The sequence below is a fragment of the Stegostoma tigrinum genome, chromosome 10 (assembly GCF_030684315.1).
Source record: "Stegostoma tigrinum isolate sSteTig4 chromosome 10, sSteTig4.hap1, whole genome shotgun sequence".
NCBI classification, from domain to species: domain Eukaryota; kingdom Metazoa; phylum Chordata; class Chondrichthyes; order Orectolobiformes; family Stegostomatidae; genus Stegostoma; species Stegostoma tigrinum.
This window is the reverse complement of record NC_081363.1, coordinates 7876725-7898197: the sequence shown is the minus strand read 5'-3', so window position 1 is coordinate 7898197 and position 21473 is coordinate 7876725. Positions and strand designations below refer to the sequence as shown.

The window sequence follows — 21473 nt, the reverse complement described above, 5'->3', positions numbered from 1 at the left end:
GCAGAGCCTGAGGATTACAATTTGATAATGTGCAAATAGGTATCTGTACTAAATGGCAAGAACTCTAGAAAAAGCAATGATTACAATAATATATTTTGACCCTTGGTGGTGTCATGCAAGTTGGGTACTAAGCTTCAAAATAAGTGAACAGTAACTTGCCTCTAATTGGAATCTAGTAGCAGAGCTACCTTGAATTATCTAAAGCATAAATCTTTCAGTTAGTCCAGACCTATCTATTAAAAATCTCTTACGTTATCTATTGGTCACTATTCTTCTTAACTGTCCGAAGAGCAAAGATTTTGAGGATGATTCATTCCAAAGCTTTATTTTAATCAAACTGCCCTCATACAAAATTATTTAATTGCTGCTCTCTCAAGAAGGAGATATGCTACAGTCCATTTCTGAAGAAGGGTCCAGACCTGAAACGTCAGTTTCCCCGCTCCTCTGATGCTGCCTGGCCTGCTGTGTTCCTCCAGCTCCACACTGTGTTATCTCGGACTCCAGCATCGGCCGTTCTTACTATCGCTGATGCTACACAATTGTCTATTTTCCTTTCACTTATGGTCCAATCTCCCTAGTTTTGCCTCAAACCTTCCATTCGTGCTAAACATTGAACTCCAAAGGTTACGGTAAGATTTAAAGCCTTCCCGATATTTGCATACTTTTTATCTGTTTATAGATATTTTCAAAACCAATCTGCTCAGGGATTTGTTTCACACTTCTGGGGCACGTCAGATTTGGACCGAGGTCTTCTGGCCCAAAGGTCAGGACACTACCACTGTACTATAAGAGCTCTTTGGATATGTTTATATGATGTTGTTGATCATTAACAAGTGTGACATTCATAAACCAAGACAGACTCTGCAATATCTAACAACTCAACTTCATATTGATGTGCAATTTTTTAAAAAAATTGTTCATGGGAATGTGGGCATTACCAGCTGGGCATGCATTTATTCCCCATTGCTAACTGCCCAGAGGGCATTTAAGGCTCAGGCACGTTGCTGTGGATTTGGAGACACATGTGGCTAGGCCGGGTAAGGATGGCAGATTTCCTTCCTTAATGGACATCAGCGAACCAAGTGGGTTTTTCCTGAAAATCAATGGGATTCTGAGTTACTAGACCAATGACATTAACAACCACTGTCTCCTTTTTACATATCCTCACAAATGCTTCACCAGTCTTTCTTATGACAGTCAGGTACACTTTATGACAGAAGACTAGGTACTAATTTTTAGATAATAAAATGTGAGGCTGGATGAACACAGCAGGCCAAGCAGCATGCTCCTGAGATGCTGCTTGGCCTGCTGTGTTCATCCAGCCTCACATTTTATTATCTTGGAATCTCCAGCATCTGCAGTTCCCATTATCTCTGGTACTAATTTTTAAGCAGCTTTAGCAACAGCATGTAAGTGCACAGAATAGTAGATACAACCAAAATAGTACAACTACAAAACAACTTAGGAACAAAAAAGAGGTTTTCAAACATCATATTATTTCTATTAGCAGGCTCACTCAACCTTTCTATTGTGAAACAAGGAACTGTGGATGCTGGAGATCCAAAGCAGAAACAGAAATTGCTGTAAAAAACTCAGCAGGTCTGGAAGCGTCTATGAGAAAAAAAACAGAGTTAATGTTTCGAATCCAGTGACTCCAGTTCTGATGAAGTGTCACTGGACTTGAAATATTAACTCTGCTTTCTTCCCACAGATGTTACCAGACCTGCTGACTTTATACAGCATTTTCTGTTTTTGTTTCACTTAACCTTTTAGTCTGACCTGGCTTGGAACCTAACAACAAGTTTCCCCACACTGGGTACAGCTGCTCCAAAGATCTACCTAATTAGGCAACAGTCCATGTTTCCCCCTCCCATTGGTGTGATTGCACAGGTAGTTCATAATGCTCCTGGCCTCAAATGTGAATGAACAATTTTTACTGTCACATATATTCTACAATAAGAAAAATGGTAAAACACAGTGAAAAGCTTTTCCACTGTCACCACTATCTGGCACCATTTTGAATAGCTTTAAGAATAAATAAAAAGGAAAGACATAGCTTAAAGATAGTCCACCAGTCCTTAGTCAGATCATCACCAACAATGCCTTCACTGCCATCTCTCCTCCATTGCTTCCACTGATGTAGCAGCTGCCGGTTCCAATGCCAGGTCCCGTGCAGGCTCCGAAAGAGTGAGCAAGCGCACACTCGCCATCCAGGTCCACACTGGGCCTGTTCCCATAAAGTGAGTTGTTAGTGTACCTGGCAATAAAGCTCATAATATTCCCAAGGCAGAAATTTAAGAGAGATATTTCTGCACTTCTAAAAATGGACTAAGGGCTTTCAGGCTTATTTGGGTCTGGGATGAAACCCCATGGTATCAGGCTGAAAAAAAATGGCATTGCTAAAAAGAGAACGAATCATCCAGATTAAGCAGATGTCTCAATGCCTATAAGGCTGCACTTTTTAAAAGTTGTGCAAATTCCCTGCTTAAATCAACACTCTAATACGCAGCTCACTCTCAAGAGGAATGATTAAAACTTACAGAAGGTGATGGGCATTTAGAATTTCACCATTTACAGTTAAACTTTTTATTAAATCAAGTTGGAAATCTCGCTGGGTTTTATTCTATAAATAATTCAGCTGCATCACCATATGCTGGAGCATGGCTCAGCAGCACAGTGGTTCAAAGAATATCAAAACTGCTCATTGCTACTGCTGTACCCAAGTATTACATTTTCCTTACTTACATTTGAATATCGGAGCTGAACTCACCAATTGATGGAAAACATTCAACTTTAAAGTAGATTGCTGTAAAGAGATAAATTGCTGCAGTTTTTTTTGTCTTGAACTCATTGGGCTAAATTTAAGAATCCCAAATTTCAAATAAACAGAATTTATACTATAGCAGCAAAAGGGTGCTGACTGGTTGGAACGTTGATGTTGATTGGCCAAGGTGTCGCTATGGCAAAAGTAATAGGGAGCAACAACATTCCCAAACACCATACTAATTCAAAAAATACACAAAGCTTGAACACATCCATTTGTTTGAAAAGAGCAGATCATTGTATGTGAATGCTTGTAACCTCTAGTAAGATTAAATATGATGATCATCTCGAATTGGTTGTTAGTGCAGCAATTAGCACGTCAAGGATTGCTCAGCTCGGCATCATGTCTAACACTAGATGTTTTGTATTGGGCTTTATAAGTGTGGGCTGATCGAGTAGGGTCTGTACTCTACTCATTCTGAACAACTGAATCAGCACACTGTTTAAGCCGATTAGCCAACAACACAGTGCGCAACCTCCATACTTGGCAACAAGTCAATAGATATATTCATACAACAATGTACATATTGGGATGTTAAGAGCTGCACATGCTAGAAGATTGCTTTATCAGCAAACATGTAAATAGGATCCTGAACATTTTGCAAGCTTTTTTCTGAAATAAAGTGCTTCGTCAAATGCAATGGCTATCCTGGTCAGATCATTGTTCACCTTGTATCACACTGCTGATTCGGGGGATGGGAGGTCTGATCTATGAGAAGAGATTGATGAGGTTGGGATTGTTTTTGCTGGCGTTCAGACAAATGAAGGGGGGTCTCATTGAGGCTTATAAAATTCAAACAAGACTGGACAGGGTAGATGCAGGGGGCATGTTCCCGATGGTGGGTGTGTCCACAACCAGAGGTCACAGTATGACAATTCGGGGTAGACGATTTAGGATGCAGATGAGGAAACATTTCTTCACCCAAAGAGTGGTGAGCCTGTGGAATTCATTACCACAGGAAGTACCAATGCTAAAAAATTGAATGGATTCACTAGATATAGCACTTGGGGCGAATGGGATCAAAGGTTATGGGGAGAAAGCAGGATTAGATTATTAAGATAACAAGGTGCAGGGCTGGAAGAACACAGCAGACCAAGCAGCATCATAGGAGCCGAAAGGCTGACGTTTCGGGCCTAGATCCAAAACGTCAGCCTTCCTGCTCTTATGATGCTGCTTGGTCTGCTGCGTTCTTCTAGCTCTACACCTTGTTATCTCGGATTCTGCAGCATCTGCAGTTCCTATTATCTCTTGGACTATTGAATTGGATGATCAACCATGACCGTGAAAAATTGCGGAGCAGGCTCAAATGGCCCAATGGCCTCCTCCTGCTCCTATCTTCTATGTTTCTATGTAATTCTCAATGGGCCAAAGGCTGCCACTTTTAATACAAGTTAATGCTGATCTTAATAACAATCTTTAGCTATCTCTTTATCAAAGTGTACAGCAGAAATTCACTTGCTGGGGAAAAACTGTATGCGCAAATTCAGAAGAGTAATATTTTGGTTCTTATCTATTACAATACATTCTATTGTTGTGCAAAGGTAAGACACTAGTTTCAAATCCATGACCTGGGAGAACATCTTAACACACAGTTCAGAAAGCAAACTTAATTCATCATAAAACTAAGTAAACTGTGAACAAATTACACTTGCTTACAACAAGACTGATCCTTGTGGATCTTAATTATATCAGACTTTACAGGAAACTGGAAGGATTTCAAACGCAAGTATGTTTATCCAATAACAGCTTAGCTGTGCAAATTAGGAAAGGTCCAAAATGTAATCTCTTGATGGATGCTTAGAGTCAACCGATCTCAGATATGAAAGATTACAGGAAAGAGACAGACAGCTTTAGTGGCATTGTATATAACAACAATCTCACGCTCAATGCCAGCAAAATAAAGGAGCTGGTCCTTGACTTAGGAAGCAGAGTGGAGGACACACCTTTGTTGGTAATAATGGTGCTAGGGTAGAGGTAGTCGAGAGCTTCAAGTTCCTAGGAGTAAATATCACCAATAATGTGTCGATCTATCCACGTTGATGCTACAGTCAAAAAAGCATACTAATGCCTGTACTTCCTCAGAAAGTTAAGAAAATTCAGCATGTCCAAAATGACTCTTACCAATTTTAAAGATGCACCATAGAATGCATCCTATTCAGATGCATCACAGCTTGTTATGATGACTGCTCTGCACAAGACTGCAAGAAATTACAGCGAGTTGTGAATGTAGCCTTCGATCCACCGACTCTGTCTGTACTTACCGCTGCCTGGGGCAAACAGCCAACATAATCAACAACTCCTCCAACGCTCTGCCATCAGGCAGAAAATACAAAAGCTTGAGAGCACCTACCAACAGATTCAAGAACAGCTTTTTCCCTCGCTGTTATCAGATTTATAAACAGTCATATCACATTTTAGAGTCAACCTTTCTCAGCACCTTCTCTGTAGCTGAAGCACATTATTCTGCATTCTGTTCTAGTACTTGATATACTTGTGCAAAGTATGATTTGCCTGGATAACACAGAAAGTATTATTTTTCACTGTATCTTGGTAACTGTGACACTAATAAATCAAATCAAAATTATTAATCAAACTAGGATTGCTATCATGGTCTGCAAAAAAAAAGTGTGGCAACTGAATTACTTTTGTACTAATCAACTAATGCTTGTTAGGTTAAAAATAAATACATTCACAAGGTTCCCTTTATAATGGGCAAATCCGACTTGAATAAGCGTATTGGGGAACCACCACTATTTAGGTTTTTCAGCATTCTTCAGCTCAAATATAATGTCCAAAATGTAACTCTTTGGAAGTGTGAACTGGTAATTTGCAGAAGAGCATCCAGAACCTTTGTGAATTGTGAGTCCAACAGAGTATCTAGTCATCTCAACTTAGGATAAAATAAAGAAATAAAAGAAATAGAAAGAGGGTGAATTCGAGTCAAATCAGATGCAGAGAGAAACCAAGGGAAAACTTACTTAACATGCTGAAATATGAAGAAAAACCAAATGGTTTTAAATTTGTAAATCTCTAACAACAATTTACTACATGCAGAAATTGCTTCCTTTCTAGGTCAAGAGGGTAAATAGCATTGTATCAACTAGTATTACTTTAAAAAAAATCAAATTTATTAGAAGGCCTCTTACCCTGCCACAAGTTTTAACTTTCCAGGTGATTTTGAGTAAGCCACTAACACAAAAATGCAAAGAGATCTTATAAATATCAGGGATGCTATTAGTCAAATCAAAATTATTAATCAAACTAGGGTTGTTATCATGGTCTGCAAAAAAAAGTGTGGCAGTTGAATTACTTTTGTACTAATCAACTAATGCTTGTTAGGTTAAAAATAAATATCTGTTAAATCAATTTGATTGGATTAGCTGTCATGCTGGGAGGGAAATGATGGAGCAGCATAAACCAAGCAACAGGTTCTGGAGTTTTGCAAATCAAAGTTTATCTTTTCATTCCTTGAATTGAGTGATCAACTTGCATTTCAGCAATGATGCATTGTTGAAGCAGCATTATTTCTCAGCAAGATTTGGCCCTAGGCAGAGTAGATGCAGGAAGAATGTTCTTGAGTACCAGCAGTCCTGACTGGCAGTCACAGTCAATGGGTGACAGGTAAATCTTTTATTGAGGCAATATAATGCAGTATATTTAACTGTACATTGTAGAGAGAGCAATGAGCGAGATCATGCACCTGAGGCAAGCAATCAGCTGAGGCCCTGTTGAAGCCCTCGGACGACACCAGGTTATAGGATAAAATAAAGAAATAAAAGAAATAGAAAGAGGGTGAATTAGAGTCAAATCAGATGCAGAGAGATGGGTGCATGTGTGTTTGTCTGTGTGAGCATGTGCATGTGCAGTGTAGTGGGATCACCTGTAGTGCAACAGGATGGTGACCATACTGATGCTAGGACAATGGATGAATGGACACCACACAACAATTACCAGTGGGGGAACACTTCAGCAGTCAAGGCCATTCAGCTTCTCATCTTTGGGTAAGCATCCTCCAATGTGGACATCAAGATACACAACAACCCAAACAGCTCAGCAGAGCTGATAACCAGGTTCCGAACTCGTGAAGATGGGCCTCAACAGTGATCTTGGGTTTATGTTGGACTACAGGTGACCCCATCACACTATATAACTCTCATACTCTCTCTCTCTCTCTCTCTCTCTCTCTCTCTCTCTCTCACACACACACACACACACACACAGCGAAAAGCTTTTCTGCTGTCACTACTATCTGACACTATTTTCTGTCATTAGGAATCTAACCTTCCCTGAGGTGCCAGATACTAAAACCTTTCGAGAATTGACAGACATCATGAAGGAATATTAAGACCACAAGCCTTCTCTAATTCTAAGAGGCTGTGTGGTGGCATACTCCCCATTTGCCAGGATGACTACAGCACCAACAATACTCAAGAAACTTGACACCATCCAGGACAAAGCAGCTCATTCAAAAAGGCACTATATCCACAAGTAAATACTCAGTCCCTCCACCCTCAGTGTACACCATCTTCAAGATGTACTGAATAAATTCATCAAGATTCCTTAAAATCTTCCATATTATGATTACGAACATTCTACAAAGACAAAGGTCAAGGCTAAGGACAACAAAACATGGAAAAAACATTTCTGAAGAAAGGTCCAGACTCGAAACATCAGCTTTCCTGCTCCTTTGATGCTGCTTGGTCTGCTGTGTTCATCCAGCTCTGCACCTTGTTATCATGGAAACACCATTGCCTGTATTTTCCACTCCAAGCCATTTACCATCTTAATTTGGAAATTCGTCATTTGCATAGTCAATGGGTCAAAATGCTGAAACCCTCTCCCAATCTACATTCAGCACCCACTAAAACAAAAAACTTCAGCGGTTCAAGACAACAGATCATCACTTTCTCAAGGGCAATGAGAGATAGGCAAGAAATACTTGCACAGCCTTTTGTCAGCCAAAGTGGCTAGTGCTGCTCATTTTGACCAAAACACTTTTTGCAGAGCATTATGAAATATCTGTTTAAATGTCTGCCACTGCTGATCTACTTATGCCACTCTTTGTCAAATTTCCCAGTCAGCTTTAGCTGATCTGTTCTTCATTCTTCACTAACAGTCATCATTTAAATTGATGAGACTGGCTTCAGACCAGGGATGCTCGTCTTCAAATGTAATTTGAATTTCAACCATGTTGGGATCATTACCTGTACAGGAACATTAACTACAAGATCTCTTACTAATTCTACCTGATTACATATTACCAGATCCATAACAGCCTGTCCCAGGTAGTACTTTAAGAAATAGTAGTACTTTCAATAGTAATAGTACTAATAGTAGTACTTGAAGAAATAATCCCCAATTCACTCTACAAATTCATCTGCCATGTTACTGTTGCCCATATGATTTGTCCAGTCAATATGCAGATTAAAATCGTCCATGACAATTACAGTACCCTCCTTACATGTCTCCATTATTTCTTGATTTTCCAACAGTGAGAAAATTTTTCAATGGGCCGACAGATGACTCATTTCACTTGTTATGTTTCATTTCGATTCAAAAGGATTTCACATCATGCTCAAATGCATTCAAAACATTTCTCTCCACCACAATGATACCTTCTTCTATTAGAAGAGCTACACCACCTCTTTTTCCTTTTTTGCCTTCCTTCCAGAATACCAAATACCCTTGAATAACAAAATTTCCTGTCTTGGTCACCCATGTCTCCCAAGCTTAGTTATAAAGTCATATTCATTTACTTCCATTTGTGCCATCAACCCAGTTATATTGTTAGGAATGCTGCATATTCTGGTAAAAAGCCTTAAGCTCTGACTTTTTACCATTAATACTTTGGTTCCAACTTCTACTGCATATATTTTCTGCACCCATCTGTCACACTTTGACTGTGACTTTGATTTCTGAGGAAGGGTCTCGACCCGAAACGCCAACTTTCCTGCTCCTCTGATGCTGCTTGGCCTGCTGTGTTCATCCAGCTTCACACCATCTTATCTCAGATTCTCCAGCATCGGCAGTTCCTACTATCTCTGTAACACTTTGATTGCAGTTCACCTCTTCACCACCCTGTACCTTTGCTCTCCTTTATTTTTGATATTTTAAAATTTTCCTTTAATTGAACCCACCCCCACACTAATTAATTTAAAGTCCAACCTACAACACTAATTATATGATTCACAGGAACAGTCCTCTGAAGACTGAAATGAGGAGTGTTCCAAATGGACAGCTTTCTTTTCCAGTACTGGTGCCAGTGCCCCATGAATCAGAACCCATTTCTCCCACACCAATTTTGCAGTCACATGTTTACTTCTCTAATCTTATTTACCCCAGGCCCATATGCACATGGGTCAATTGGGCAATTACTTCCCTTTGTGATTCTGCTTTTTAAATTTAGCTCAGAGCTGCTTGTAGCTCCTTTAGCAGACCCTCTTTCCTTGTTCTATTCATGTCATTGCTTCAAAACACAGTTCACAACAACTGATCCTTCCCCTCAGATTTCAAATTTCGCACTAGCTCAGAAGAGATGTGCTGAATCTTGGCAACAGATTGGAAACACAGCCTTTGGGATGTTGCTGCCGACAACCATATCTATTCCCCTAACTATGCCAGTGCTTGTTACTACTACATTTCTCTGTCTCCCCCTAATAATGGTACCCTGGACCATGGTTCTGTGGTCAGTTTGCTCATCATCCTTGCAAAGTTTGCTCTTGTGCAAGGCTGTCCCTCCTTGTGGACATTTTGGCCAGATCACTGGCTGAGGTTCCTCCAAAGCTAAATTCTGGATCCTCATACCTGCCTCAGTCACAACTACAAACTCCTGTCCCTGATTATGGACCAAATTTGATGCAATTAATCCCAAGGGGTGTGACTGCCTCCTGAAACAGTGTCCAAGGATCTCTCACATTCCTAATGTGTCACAGTCTCTGCAGCTCAGAATGCAACTCATCAACTCTGAGCCAAAGTTTGTCAAGCAGCTAACTGTCCCAGTGTCCGCCATGTCGTACATACTACAGCTGCAATATAGCACCTGCCCAGCCATCTCTATTCTAATGAATTACTTTGCATGTTAATATTTTAGAAGTGAACTTCTTAACTGTACTTTTCGGCTGTTATAACATCTTGAGGTTTAAACCATTTGGCCAATCAAAAAAGACGGAGAAGAGACAGTAGCCTAGTGGTATTATCGCTGGACTGTTAATCCGAGACCTAGATAATATTCTGAGGACCCAGGTTCAAATCCCATCACGACAGATGGTAGAATTTGAATTCAATAGGTATCTGGAATTAAGAGTCTAATGATGACTGTGAATCCATTGTTGATTGTTAGGAAAATCCACCTGGTTCACTAATGTCTTTAATTGAAGGAAAGGGCCAACCTTATCTGGTCAAGCCCACGTGTGACTCCAGGCCCACAGCAATGTGGTTAACTCTTAATTGCCATCTGGGTAATTAGGGATAGGCAATAAATGCTGCATAGCCAGTGACACCCTCATCCCGTGAATGAATTTAAAAAAGTATCTACTTGTTTTCTGATGATGGAACACTTTGGCTCTGACAGGCCGAAATGGGTTACAGGCCAATGCCCTTTTCATAAAGGTCTGCCCTTCTTACACAGGTCCAGCCTTTCCATTACAAAGCTGCTGCTCCTAGTCTCAGACAATTTCAGAGACAAGAGATCCTCCTCTCGCTCTTTTGAATTGAAATTCTACAAGCGGCTGCTTTGGTGAGATTTGAACACATATCCCCAAAGCTATACTGCTAGTCGAGTAATATCATCATTCTGCCTGTGTTTCTCTTACAGACAGGCACATTTTTCATTAGTAAATGGAACAATGAACAGCAAGCAGAGATTTAAGATATGAGGCAAAAGTCTAACAGGAGAGTTGAGATTTTTACCCCAACTTAGAAAGAGGACCATGGAGGTCTGGAACTCACAAGCGCAGTCGAGACAGAAATTTTCATAACATTTAAGCAATATTCAGATATTTACTTGCAATACAATATTCTCCAGGGCTATGTGTGGAAAAAGGGATTAGTGTAGTCACATCTTTGTTGAACAGTACAGGCACAATAGGCCAAATGGCCACCTTCTACACTAAAATCATCAAACAGTCTTATGATAACGGGTTGACTTTAGAACTTCCACCTGCAACTGTCTGTAATGCATTCTCAAACATTTAATTGCAGTGTTGCTGCTACTGTTTACATGATCATAAATCAAACTACTTCAATTTTTACTCTGCCAGAAGGTAGTGTTTGCATGAAATGTTTTCAGTGTTTACACAATCACTATTCATTTGCAGAATGACTCACTGTATATAACAGCATTTAAATGTTTTTTGTTTCAGGTTTACAGAATTTGTAGTTTACTATTTTAATTACAACACAATTGGAGGACCTTGCAGCACTAACGGAAAACATAGGAGAATAGAAAAAAGTACCTATAGAACAAATCATCGGAAGACTATTTTGGCTAACCACTGGATGTGAACCTTTCGCATTTTTCACATAAAGAGACCCAGTCTCCCAATCACACCACATATTTCACTTAGTAATGTAAATCATGCCAGCTGCTGAGGTACATTGCAAGAATTCAAAATCTGGCAACAGGAGGTAGAAATCTGTAAAGAAAACATTTTAGTTGATCAGCTAATGAAGAAAGTTAAAAACATTTTTGTTATTAATGGAACTGGCAAATGAATATTTCTTGCAATGGAAACTGTTGAGACTGTAAAGATTAGGATAAAAAAAACAAATAATATCAGAGTAAATTCAAGTTTGAATTTAAAACAAAAAGAAGCCTGAGGGAGGTGAGCAGTTTCAAAATTGTGGTAAAATACGTTGCAGATTATAGCTTTGATTTCAATATGGTGAAAGTGCAGGGAATAACTGGAGCACTCAGGGTGGGGAGTGTTTGCAGTTTAGAAAAGAGGTGGTGGTGAGGACAAGTTCATAAACTGCAAGAGAAACACCAACGTTGTAGTGTTTTGAGTAAAAATAAACAGAATGTGCCAGAAAGGAGCAGAAAGCTTAACAATAAAGAAATTATACATTAGTAAACAAGGTGATATCAGGATAAATAATAAAAGGTTAAAACTAAATGGCAGGATATCTAAATGCACACTGTATTCCCATTAAAATGAATGACTTAATGACACAGATTGAATAGATGTGAGTAGCCACTGTAGTTGCAGAGTGGCCAAAGCTGTCAACTAAATATTCCAAGATAACTGACTTTGAAAAGAGACGAACAACAGAGAAAATTGGAGGGAGGACAGTTCTGATAGAAACAGAATGGATTAAAGTCAGCAGAGGGAAAAGAAATTTAACTCAGAGAATCAAAATGAAGAAACCAGCTAGGGTGGAGCCAAGAAAAAATACAAAGGGCAACTCTGGTAGGAGCAGATCACAGGCCTCTTAACAGCCATTATATGAATTCAGCGCAGTGTAAATTAGGAAATTAGAAGTGCATATAGCAAAAATACAATGATCATGGGGAACTTTAAATTTCATAGTAACTGGACAAACTAAATTTGTAGTAATGTTAAGGAGGAAAAGTTTATGAAATGCCCTCAACAGTTTTCTAGCCTATTATGTCAAGGAACCAACAAACTATTTTAGACCTAGTGTTATAAATTGGAGACAGGGATAAATAATTACCTGTAGTAAAGGAGACACATGGAAAGAGTTAACACAGAATGGAGTTTGAGGAACACAGCAGACCAGGCAGTATCCTATCTGAAATATCAGCTTTCCTGCTTTTCTGATGCTGCCTAGTCTGCTGTGTTACTCCAGCTCCGTAATGTACTATCTCTGACTCCAGTATTTGAAATTCTTGCTATCACTTGGAAAGAGCGATCATAATGTATTTTATATTCCAAATTGACCATGATCTAATTAATGCTGAATCCAGAAGCTGAAATCTGAACAAAGCAAACTGCGCAGAATAAAGAGAAAATAACCTAAGATAGATTGGAAACCTAAATTAACAGATATGATGATAGAAAAGTAATGACAAACATTTAAATAATTCACAAAAACAGAAGTTGCTGGGAAAACTCAGCAGGTCTGGCAGCATCTGGGAGTGAAATCAGACTTAACGTTTTGGGTTCAGTGATGATTTTTCAGAACTGATCTACAGTTCTTTAATTTTTGTATTTAAGTAATTCATAACAGCTACATATTACTTTAAAGAATAACAAAAGCCCACATGGCTAGTTGGCTAAGTCCTCTTGTTAGGCAGGGTTAAAGGTATAGGTCATTAAAGCAGGAGGCTTATAGTTTTGCCTGCGAGAGACTCATATTTACTTTTTTTGCTGAATTCTAATATCCTCCCAACCCTCATTCAACAGGACACTAGGATAACGCCCGTACTCTTCTTTGACTATGTCATGGGATATTTTATGTGAAGCTGATAGAACAGATGATTCCTCCTTTAAGGTCAAACATGAAATCAAAGTAATTGGCATGGTTTGATTTTATTGTCAGTCTGAGTGGGAGATGATGGACAAAGTTCAGTATGACTCATTCCAATATTCAACAAGGCAAGTACATGTGTGTCCTGAAATACAAATGAAGCTCTTAGATTTTCATCTATGAAATGCAGATTTCAGTTTCCCTTTGTTAAGATAAATCATCTCAGTTATCAGGATGAAGATTCGAGGACAAGGAGGAGGAACTGCCACTGCTCCCATTCCAAACTGCAATTGTATTTGGATCAGAATATCTATAACACTTCACCTGACGAAGGAGCAGCGCTTCGAAAGCTTTTGATTTCAAATAAACCTGTTGGGTTATAACCTGACGTAATTTGACTTCTGACTCCACCCCAATCCAACACCAGCATCTCCACATTATATCAATATAGATCTGACAGGGCTGCAAAACCTGAACACAATGGTTGAACAGATCCTATTTAGGCTCACAATGGACAGGTCATTTTAGCCTGGAACTGAAAAGGTGGCTGCCATGTAAATCTGTACATCCCAAGAAGAGATAACAACTTCAGGGAAGCAGAGAAAATACATTATTGCTGTCATTTTATTTATGAGTTCTGAAACGCAATCTGCTTCTTCCACTTACTAAATGCACTTTGCACTATGATTACAGCCATTGAACCAGTATCAGAAGTAACAGTAACTTAAACTGATATGAATTTAACTAATAGTCAACTTCAAGATTGAATTAAATCAATCCAGAAATAGCCCTGAACTCTGCTTCCTCCCCTCTGCAATTGGATCCTTGAATTCCTGACCCACAGGCCACAGTCAGTACGAATCGGTCATAAAACCTCCTCCACAGTAATCCTCAGCATCAGTATTCCACAAAGCTGCATACTCGTCCCTTACTATACTCCTTATATACTAATCATTCTGAGGCCAAATTCAGCTCTAACCCCATTTACCAATTTGCTGATGACACCACTATAGTAGGTCACATCTCAAACAACGATGAGTCAGAATACAGGAGCTTAGTGGAATGGTGTAAAGACAACAATCTCTCCTTCAATGTCAGAAAAATGAAGAAGCTGGTCATTGATTTCAGGAAGTGGAGTGAAGCACATGCCCATGTCTGTATCAATGGTGCTGAGATGGAAGTGGTCGACAGCTTTGCATTCCTAGGAGCTAAAACCACCAACAAGCTGTCCTGGTCCATCCACATCAACACCACAGGAAAGAAAGCACACCAATACTTCTGCTCCCTCAGAAGGTTAAGAAATTCAGCTTGCCCACAATGACTTTTTCTAATTTTTACGGATACTGTTCTGCCCAAGACTGCAAGAAAACATAGAGAAAGCTGTAATCACGGCCCAGTCTGTCACTAAAATCAGCCTTCTTTCCATTGACTCCATCCACATTTTCTGCTGCCTCAGGGAAGAAGCCAATATAATCAAAGATCTCTCCCACTCCAGTTATACTCTTTTCCAGCCCCTTCTATTGGGTGAAAGATACAGAAGTTGGAAAACAGATTCAAGAGCAGCTTCTACCCTGCTGTTATCAGATTTATGAACAGATCGCTCATATATTTTTCTCTACATCTTCCCTGATCTATCACCCCGATGTACTTTTGCAAGGTATGATTTGTCTAGTTAGCTGGCAAAACAATTATTTTCATTGTATCTTGGTACATGTGACAATAATAAATCAAGTCAAATCAAAGGTGAATGGCTCAAATCTGAATGTACTGCCTGAGAATATCTTGGATGCAAATTCAATTGCAACTTTCAACATGGTAACAGGGACAAGGGATTAACCAAGTTGTTCTTATAGAGACAAAAACAAAGTTGCTGGAAAAGCTCAGCAGGTTTGGTAGCATCTGTGAAGAAGAAGACAGAGTTAACGTTTTGGGTCTGGTGACCCTTCCTCAGAACTGCTGGTGGCTGGGAAAATTTCAGTTTATATGCAGAAAATAGGAGGTGGGTGGGGGGGTAGGGAGTAAACGATAGGATAGAGCCCAAAAAGAGAGAAAGACAGTTGGACAGACAAAGGAGTTGCTAGCGATCAGGCTGGGAGGGTGGTTGTTAATGGGCACTGTTAGTCACTAACAACAATGGGTGTGTAATGGCAAACTCTTATAGAGAGCTGGCACAAATTCATCAGGTCGAATAGCCTCAATCTGTACTGTACCCTTTCTGCGATGATATAATTTTATGGAAGAAAAACAGTTTCAAAGATTTATCTGCCAGATTGGGAAAGCAAGAACAATACTAGTCCACAGCTAGTGCTTGTCCAGGTTTCAGTGTTCCTTAATCAGCTCAAAAATTACAGATAATATCCTGATTCCTGAGGAAGCACGTTTCATAGGTGATGAGTTTTCGCTCATATCACTATATTAATAACACTTTACCATCTAATTCATTCAGAGTAACAATCCAAGATCATGGACAGGATTTTCTGTGTCCAACCAGATCCTACTAAAATTCATGTGCCCAGGTGTGCATGGGAGGTAGGAGTTTAACTGCGTGGACACTGATTTTCTTTCAGTGGATTAAAGTTTTGCTATTAAAATTCTCAGAACCTTTCATACAAATCAGCTTGAAAACTGTCCTGCATTTGTTGGTACAAAAACCATATAATTCCTACAGTGTGGGAAGAGCCCGCTAATGCCATTGAGTTTACATCCATCCTCTGAACAGCATTCCAACCAAACCTTCACCCCATCCCTGTAACACCACATCTATCATGGCTAATCCACCTAGTCTGCACAGCCATAGACTCTGTGGACAATTTAGCACGGATAATTCACCTAATGTGCACATCTGTGGACTGTGAGAGGAAACTGGAACACACAGTGGATACCCACACAGACACAGGCAGAACATGCAAACTCCACACACAGTCATCCAACGATCAAATGGAGCCCTGGTTCCTGGAGTTGTGAGGCTGCAGTGTTAAAAATTGAGCCACCGTGCGAACAACATCTTTATTTTTTATGCATTTTTGACTGTGGACTTAAATGGGAAAAGGGCTGTTATAAAACTAAAGGATTGTGGAAGGGATTGCTGCACTTCTTAAAAGCAAATTACCAAGACCAATTCTAAGCAGTGTTGATACTGCTGATTTGTTTAAGCAGTGGGGAAGGCTGGTTGCAGTCAAGCTGGCACCAAGGTGTGCACAAAGTGAGATATAGCCAGCAACAAGTAGTGAATGATTGGTTTGCGGAATTGCGACCAGCTGTGAATGACATAAGCCATCTGCCTTCCAAAACTGCCCTGACAAAGCAATGAATTTGGGTTCTGGAGAGGGCTTTAAATTAATTAGAGGGAAAACTGTTCAGGAGAAGGAATATGTAAGCTTGCGAAACACAGATTTTGACAATGATGTCACGAGTGGACTAGGAAGAGACAGCGTATATAAGCATAATAAAAAACCATAAACTGGAACAAAGGGGGAACAAAAGGTAAAAAGTCAAAATTAATGGCTCTTTATTTGAGTGCCTGTTTTTTTTGGTAACCAGTATCTTAAAAAGACAGGTCAAATGGGGACTTTGATAAAATCTAACTTGCGAAAATCCAACAGAGAGAGAGCATTTGCACTTTATTTAAGAATGCGCTTCATATGCAGAATACCAAATCTTGGTAACGGCCTTATATTGATTGTCACTAAAATGTCAAATTAGGAAAAGACTTTTTCCAAATCCCTTAAGAATGAGGGAACCCACTATTGAAGGAATAGTTGTAGTAAGTAATATAGATCTCTTTGACAAGAAGCTGTATTAGCATACGGAAGAGAAATAAATTGACGAGTTTGCAATAAAAAGCGAAACAAGAAAGAATAGGGACAGGCTAGAGTGCAGAATTAACCAACAGATTCGTTTGACCCGGTGGATCAATGGTGTGGTGTGTAATTAGACTTCTGTTTGCCCGAAATTGTTCAGTGCACTATACACTATATCAAAGTTCTATTTACCACTTTTAAAACGCAATAGTTATTGACTTACTAGCACATTATTTTCCTGACTGTATTGTTCCAATCCACATTATCTTTACAGAGTCATAAAGTCACACAGAACAGAAACAGACCCTTCGGTCCAACCAGTCCATGCTGACATAATCACAAAATAAACTAGTCCCACCCGCCTGCTCCTGGCCCATATCCATACTAACTTTTACTATTCGCATATTTATCAAAGTGTCTGTTAAATATTGTAACCATGCCCACATCCATCACTTCCTCTGGAAGTTCATTCCACACTTGAACCACAATTTTCCCCTTATGTCTTTTTTAAATCTCTCTCCTCTCGCGTTAAAAAAGTGTCCCCGGTATTGTCTATTCCCTAGGATGAGGGATTTCATCCAACATGAACCCTGTCTGAGGAAGGGTCACCGGACCCGAAACGTTAACTCTGTTTTCTCCTCCACAGATGCTACCAGACCTGCTGAGCTTTTTCAAGCAACTTTGTTTTTGTTCCTGATTTACAGCATCCACGGTTCTTTCGGTTTTTAGTTAACACTCTCTATACTCATCATTGGCTAAAGACCAAAGAAACCTACAGCACAGGAACAGGCCCTTCGGCCCTCCAAGCTTGCACCGATCAAGATCTTCCATCTAACCTGTCATCCATTTTCTAACAGTCTGTGTCCATTTGCTCCCTGCCCATCCATGTACCTGTCCAAATATATCTTAAAAGACGCTAACGTGTCTGCGTCTACCACCTCCGCTGGCAACGCGTTCCAGGCACCCACCACCCTCTGTGTAAAGAACTTTCCACACGTATCTCCCTTAAACTTTCCTCCTCTCACTTTGAACTCATGATCCCTAGTAATTGAGTCCCCCACACTGGGAAAAAGCTTTTTGCTATCTACCTTGTCTATACCCTTCATGATTTTGTAGACGTCAATCAGTCCCCCCTCAATCTCCGTCTTTCTAATGAAAATAATCCTAATCTATTCAACCTCTCTTCATAGCTAGCACCCTCCATACCAGGCAACATCCTGGTGAACCTCCTCTGCACCCTCGCCAAAGCATCCACAACCTTTTGGTAATGTGGCAACCAGAACTGCACACAGTACTCCAAATGTGACCGAACCAAAGTCCTATACAACTGCAACATGACCTGCCAACTCTTGTACTCAATACCCCGCCCAATGAAGGAAAGCATGCTGTATGCCTTTTTGACCACCCTATTGGCCTGCGTTGTCACTTTCAGGGAACAATGGACATGAACACCCAGATCTCTCTGTTCATCAATTTTCCCTAGGACTTTTCCATTTACCGTATAGTTCACCCTTGAATTTGATCTTCCAAAATACATCACCTCGCATTTGCCCAAATTGAACTCTATCTGCCATTTATCTGCCCAACTCTCCAGTCTATCTGTATTCTGCTGTAATCTCTGACAGCCCCCTTCACTATCAGCTACTCCACCAATCTTAGTGTCATCAGCAAACTTGATGATCAGACCACCTATACCTTCCTTCAGATCATTTACGTATATCACAAACAACAGTGGTCCCAGTACAGATCCCTGTGGAACACCACTGGTCACAGGTCTCCAATTTGAGAAACTCCCTTCTACTACTACCCTCTGTCTCCTGTTGCCTAGCCAGTTTTTTTATCCATCTAGCTGGCACACCTTGGACCCCATGTGACTTCACTTTCTCCATCAGCCTGCCATGGGGAACCATATCAAATGCTTTACTGAAGTCCATGTATATGACATCTACAGCCTTTCCCTCATCAATCAACTTTGCCACATCCTCAAAGAATTCTATTAAGTTGGTAAGACATGACCTTCCCTGCACAAAACCATGTTGCCAATCACTGATAAGGCAATTTTCTTCCAAATGGGAATAGATCCTATTCCTCAGTATCTTCTCCAGTAGCTTCCCTACCACTGACGTCAGGCTCACCGGTCGATAATTACCTGGATTATCCTTGCTGCCCTTCTTAAACAAGGGGACAACATTAGCAAGTCTCCAGTCCTCTGGGACCTCACCCATGTCTAAGGACGCTGCAAAGATATCTGTTAAGGCCCCGGCTATTTCCTCTATTGCTTCCCTCAGTAAACTGGGATAGGTCCCATCTGGACCTGGGGACTTGTCCACCTTAATGTCTTTTAGGATACCTAACACTTTCTCCTTCTTTATGTCAACTTGACCTAGAGTAAGCAAACATCTATCCCTAACCTCAACATCCGTCATGTCCCTCTCCTTGGTGAATACCGATGCAAAGTACTCGTTAAGAATGTCGCCCATTTTCTCTGAATCAGCGCATAAGTTTCCTTCTTCGTCCTTAAGTGGGCCAATCCTTTCTCTCGTCACCCTCTTGCTCTTTACACATGAATAAAAGGCTTTGGGATTTTCCTTAATCATGTTTGCCAGCAATATCTCATGTCCTCTCTTAATCCCTCGTTTCAGAAAGGATGTTCCCTAGTAGTGTGAAATTATACCCAGGAAATGGAGGGTCCAAAGTAATAACTGGAAACAGTAGTCAGTAAGAATATTAAGATTCTCCTAACTTTGATGATGAATGATGGAAAGGAGATGAAAAGCAAATCTACCTATACACTTGTCTTCTCCTTTGGCATATGACTTTTTAAAAATAGTTTGTAGGCAGATAGGCCAGCCATTTTGTAACTACTGTAGTAACTTAACTTACTGTCTTTCCCAGTCACATCCAAACTACTCTGTATACAATCCAGCCCTGAAAAGAGGTGCAGTTCGTCTAGGCAAACTGGATCTGCAATACCGTAGAAGGCTCCAGCTAAAAAGAAACTATGAACATCCAACATCAGGAACAGAATGACGCACAAGATTAGGAATGGTTTAACACTTGCAGGACCAGGACACACAAAAGGCAGAACTAAACAAAAGCTGGAACAAGCCGCCAAAGGGAACAGTCAAAAGCCCATCACTTGAAATCTTCAAGACTCATCTTTAAATTATTTCCATTAAAAAGGTTTAATTATCAGGGTGGCCATCTCAGCAAGTGAGGCCCAGTTTAACAAGCACTACTCATTTAAATGCTGGCAGAACGTGGCTAGTTATCAGGACTGCAGGCAAGCAAAGCAGAAGGAGTGAAGAATAGATGTTAAGATATCATTTTGCACAATCGTGCAAAATGCCAGAAGCACACCAGCCTGAGGGAGATGTGAAATACAGATTATTTTATAAATTACTTTGCTTATTGGCTGACTATCCCCATTAAAGTCAGATCCTGGGAGCAGTAATAAATTTTGACAGTGTTTGAGAAAAACAACACAGAACCACAGTTCAGTAAGTGGACATTTTCAGACAAGATTCATAAAACATTTTACCTGAAATCTGTGCCTACAGTCATACCTAATTCACATTTAAGCCAATGAAATGCTGGAAAAAACATATTAGTGAGATAACAATTCACAGTTCCAGGGTAGCAAGAGTGTGTGTGCACAATTCCAGGTGTGGAGGCACAGTTGTGCCAGGTGGATCGAGCGTGGAGGGCTATGGGGAGGCAGTGGTGTTCTGGGAAGAGGGAGTCTATGAGGCTGAAAGGAATAGACAAGAACTAATGGAGTCAGAAGGGAAGTGCAGGGTGGAGATAGCCATGGTGGCAGTGCTTTTCTTGCTTCAGCAGGTAGTGAATAGATGCTCCAATCACCTACAGTGCCATTGCATTCAATGTTAGTGGCATTATTGTCTCTAGCATGTAACTTCTAAACAGCCAGAGAAAAAGAGGGCAAAATACCATTTGCCTTTCTAATTGCTTTCTACCCAGGTTCGACTCCAACCTCTAATGACAGTCTGTGCAGAGTCTGCATATTCTCCACATGTCTGCGTGGGTTTCCTCCGGATGCTCTGGTTTCCTCCAACAATCTGAAGATGTGCAGGTTAGGTGGATTGGGCAAGCTAAATTGCTCACAATGTCCAGGGGATGGTGCAGCTCTGAAAGTAGGGTTATAGAGATGGGGGGGTGGGGTGTCTGCATGAAATGCTCTTTGGAGTCAGTGTAGACTTGATGGGCTGAATGGCCTGCTTCCACACAAGAATTTATGATTCTACCATGTATCAAGAACATTCTTCCCCAGGCAAGGCGACCAAAACTGCACACAATATTCCAGGTGTGGCCTCACAAGTGCACTGTATAATTGCAAACAGATAAGCTTGTTCCTGTATTCAAATCCTCTTGCTATGAAGGCAATCATACACTTTACCTTC

At 40.3% G+C, this 21473-nt stretch overlaps 1 protein-coding gene across 2 annotated transcripts in view; it reads right to left on the bottom strand.

Moving 5' to 3' along the window:
- rps6ka5 (ribosomal protein S6 kinase, polypeptide 5) overlaps nt 1–21473 on the bottom strand; it is a 226013-nt gene that overhangs the window by 156039 nt on the left and 48501 nt on the right. The gene's annotated exons all lie outside the window — the stretch shown is intronic.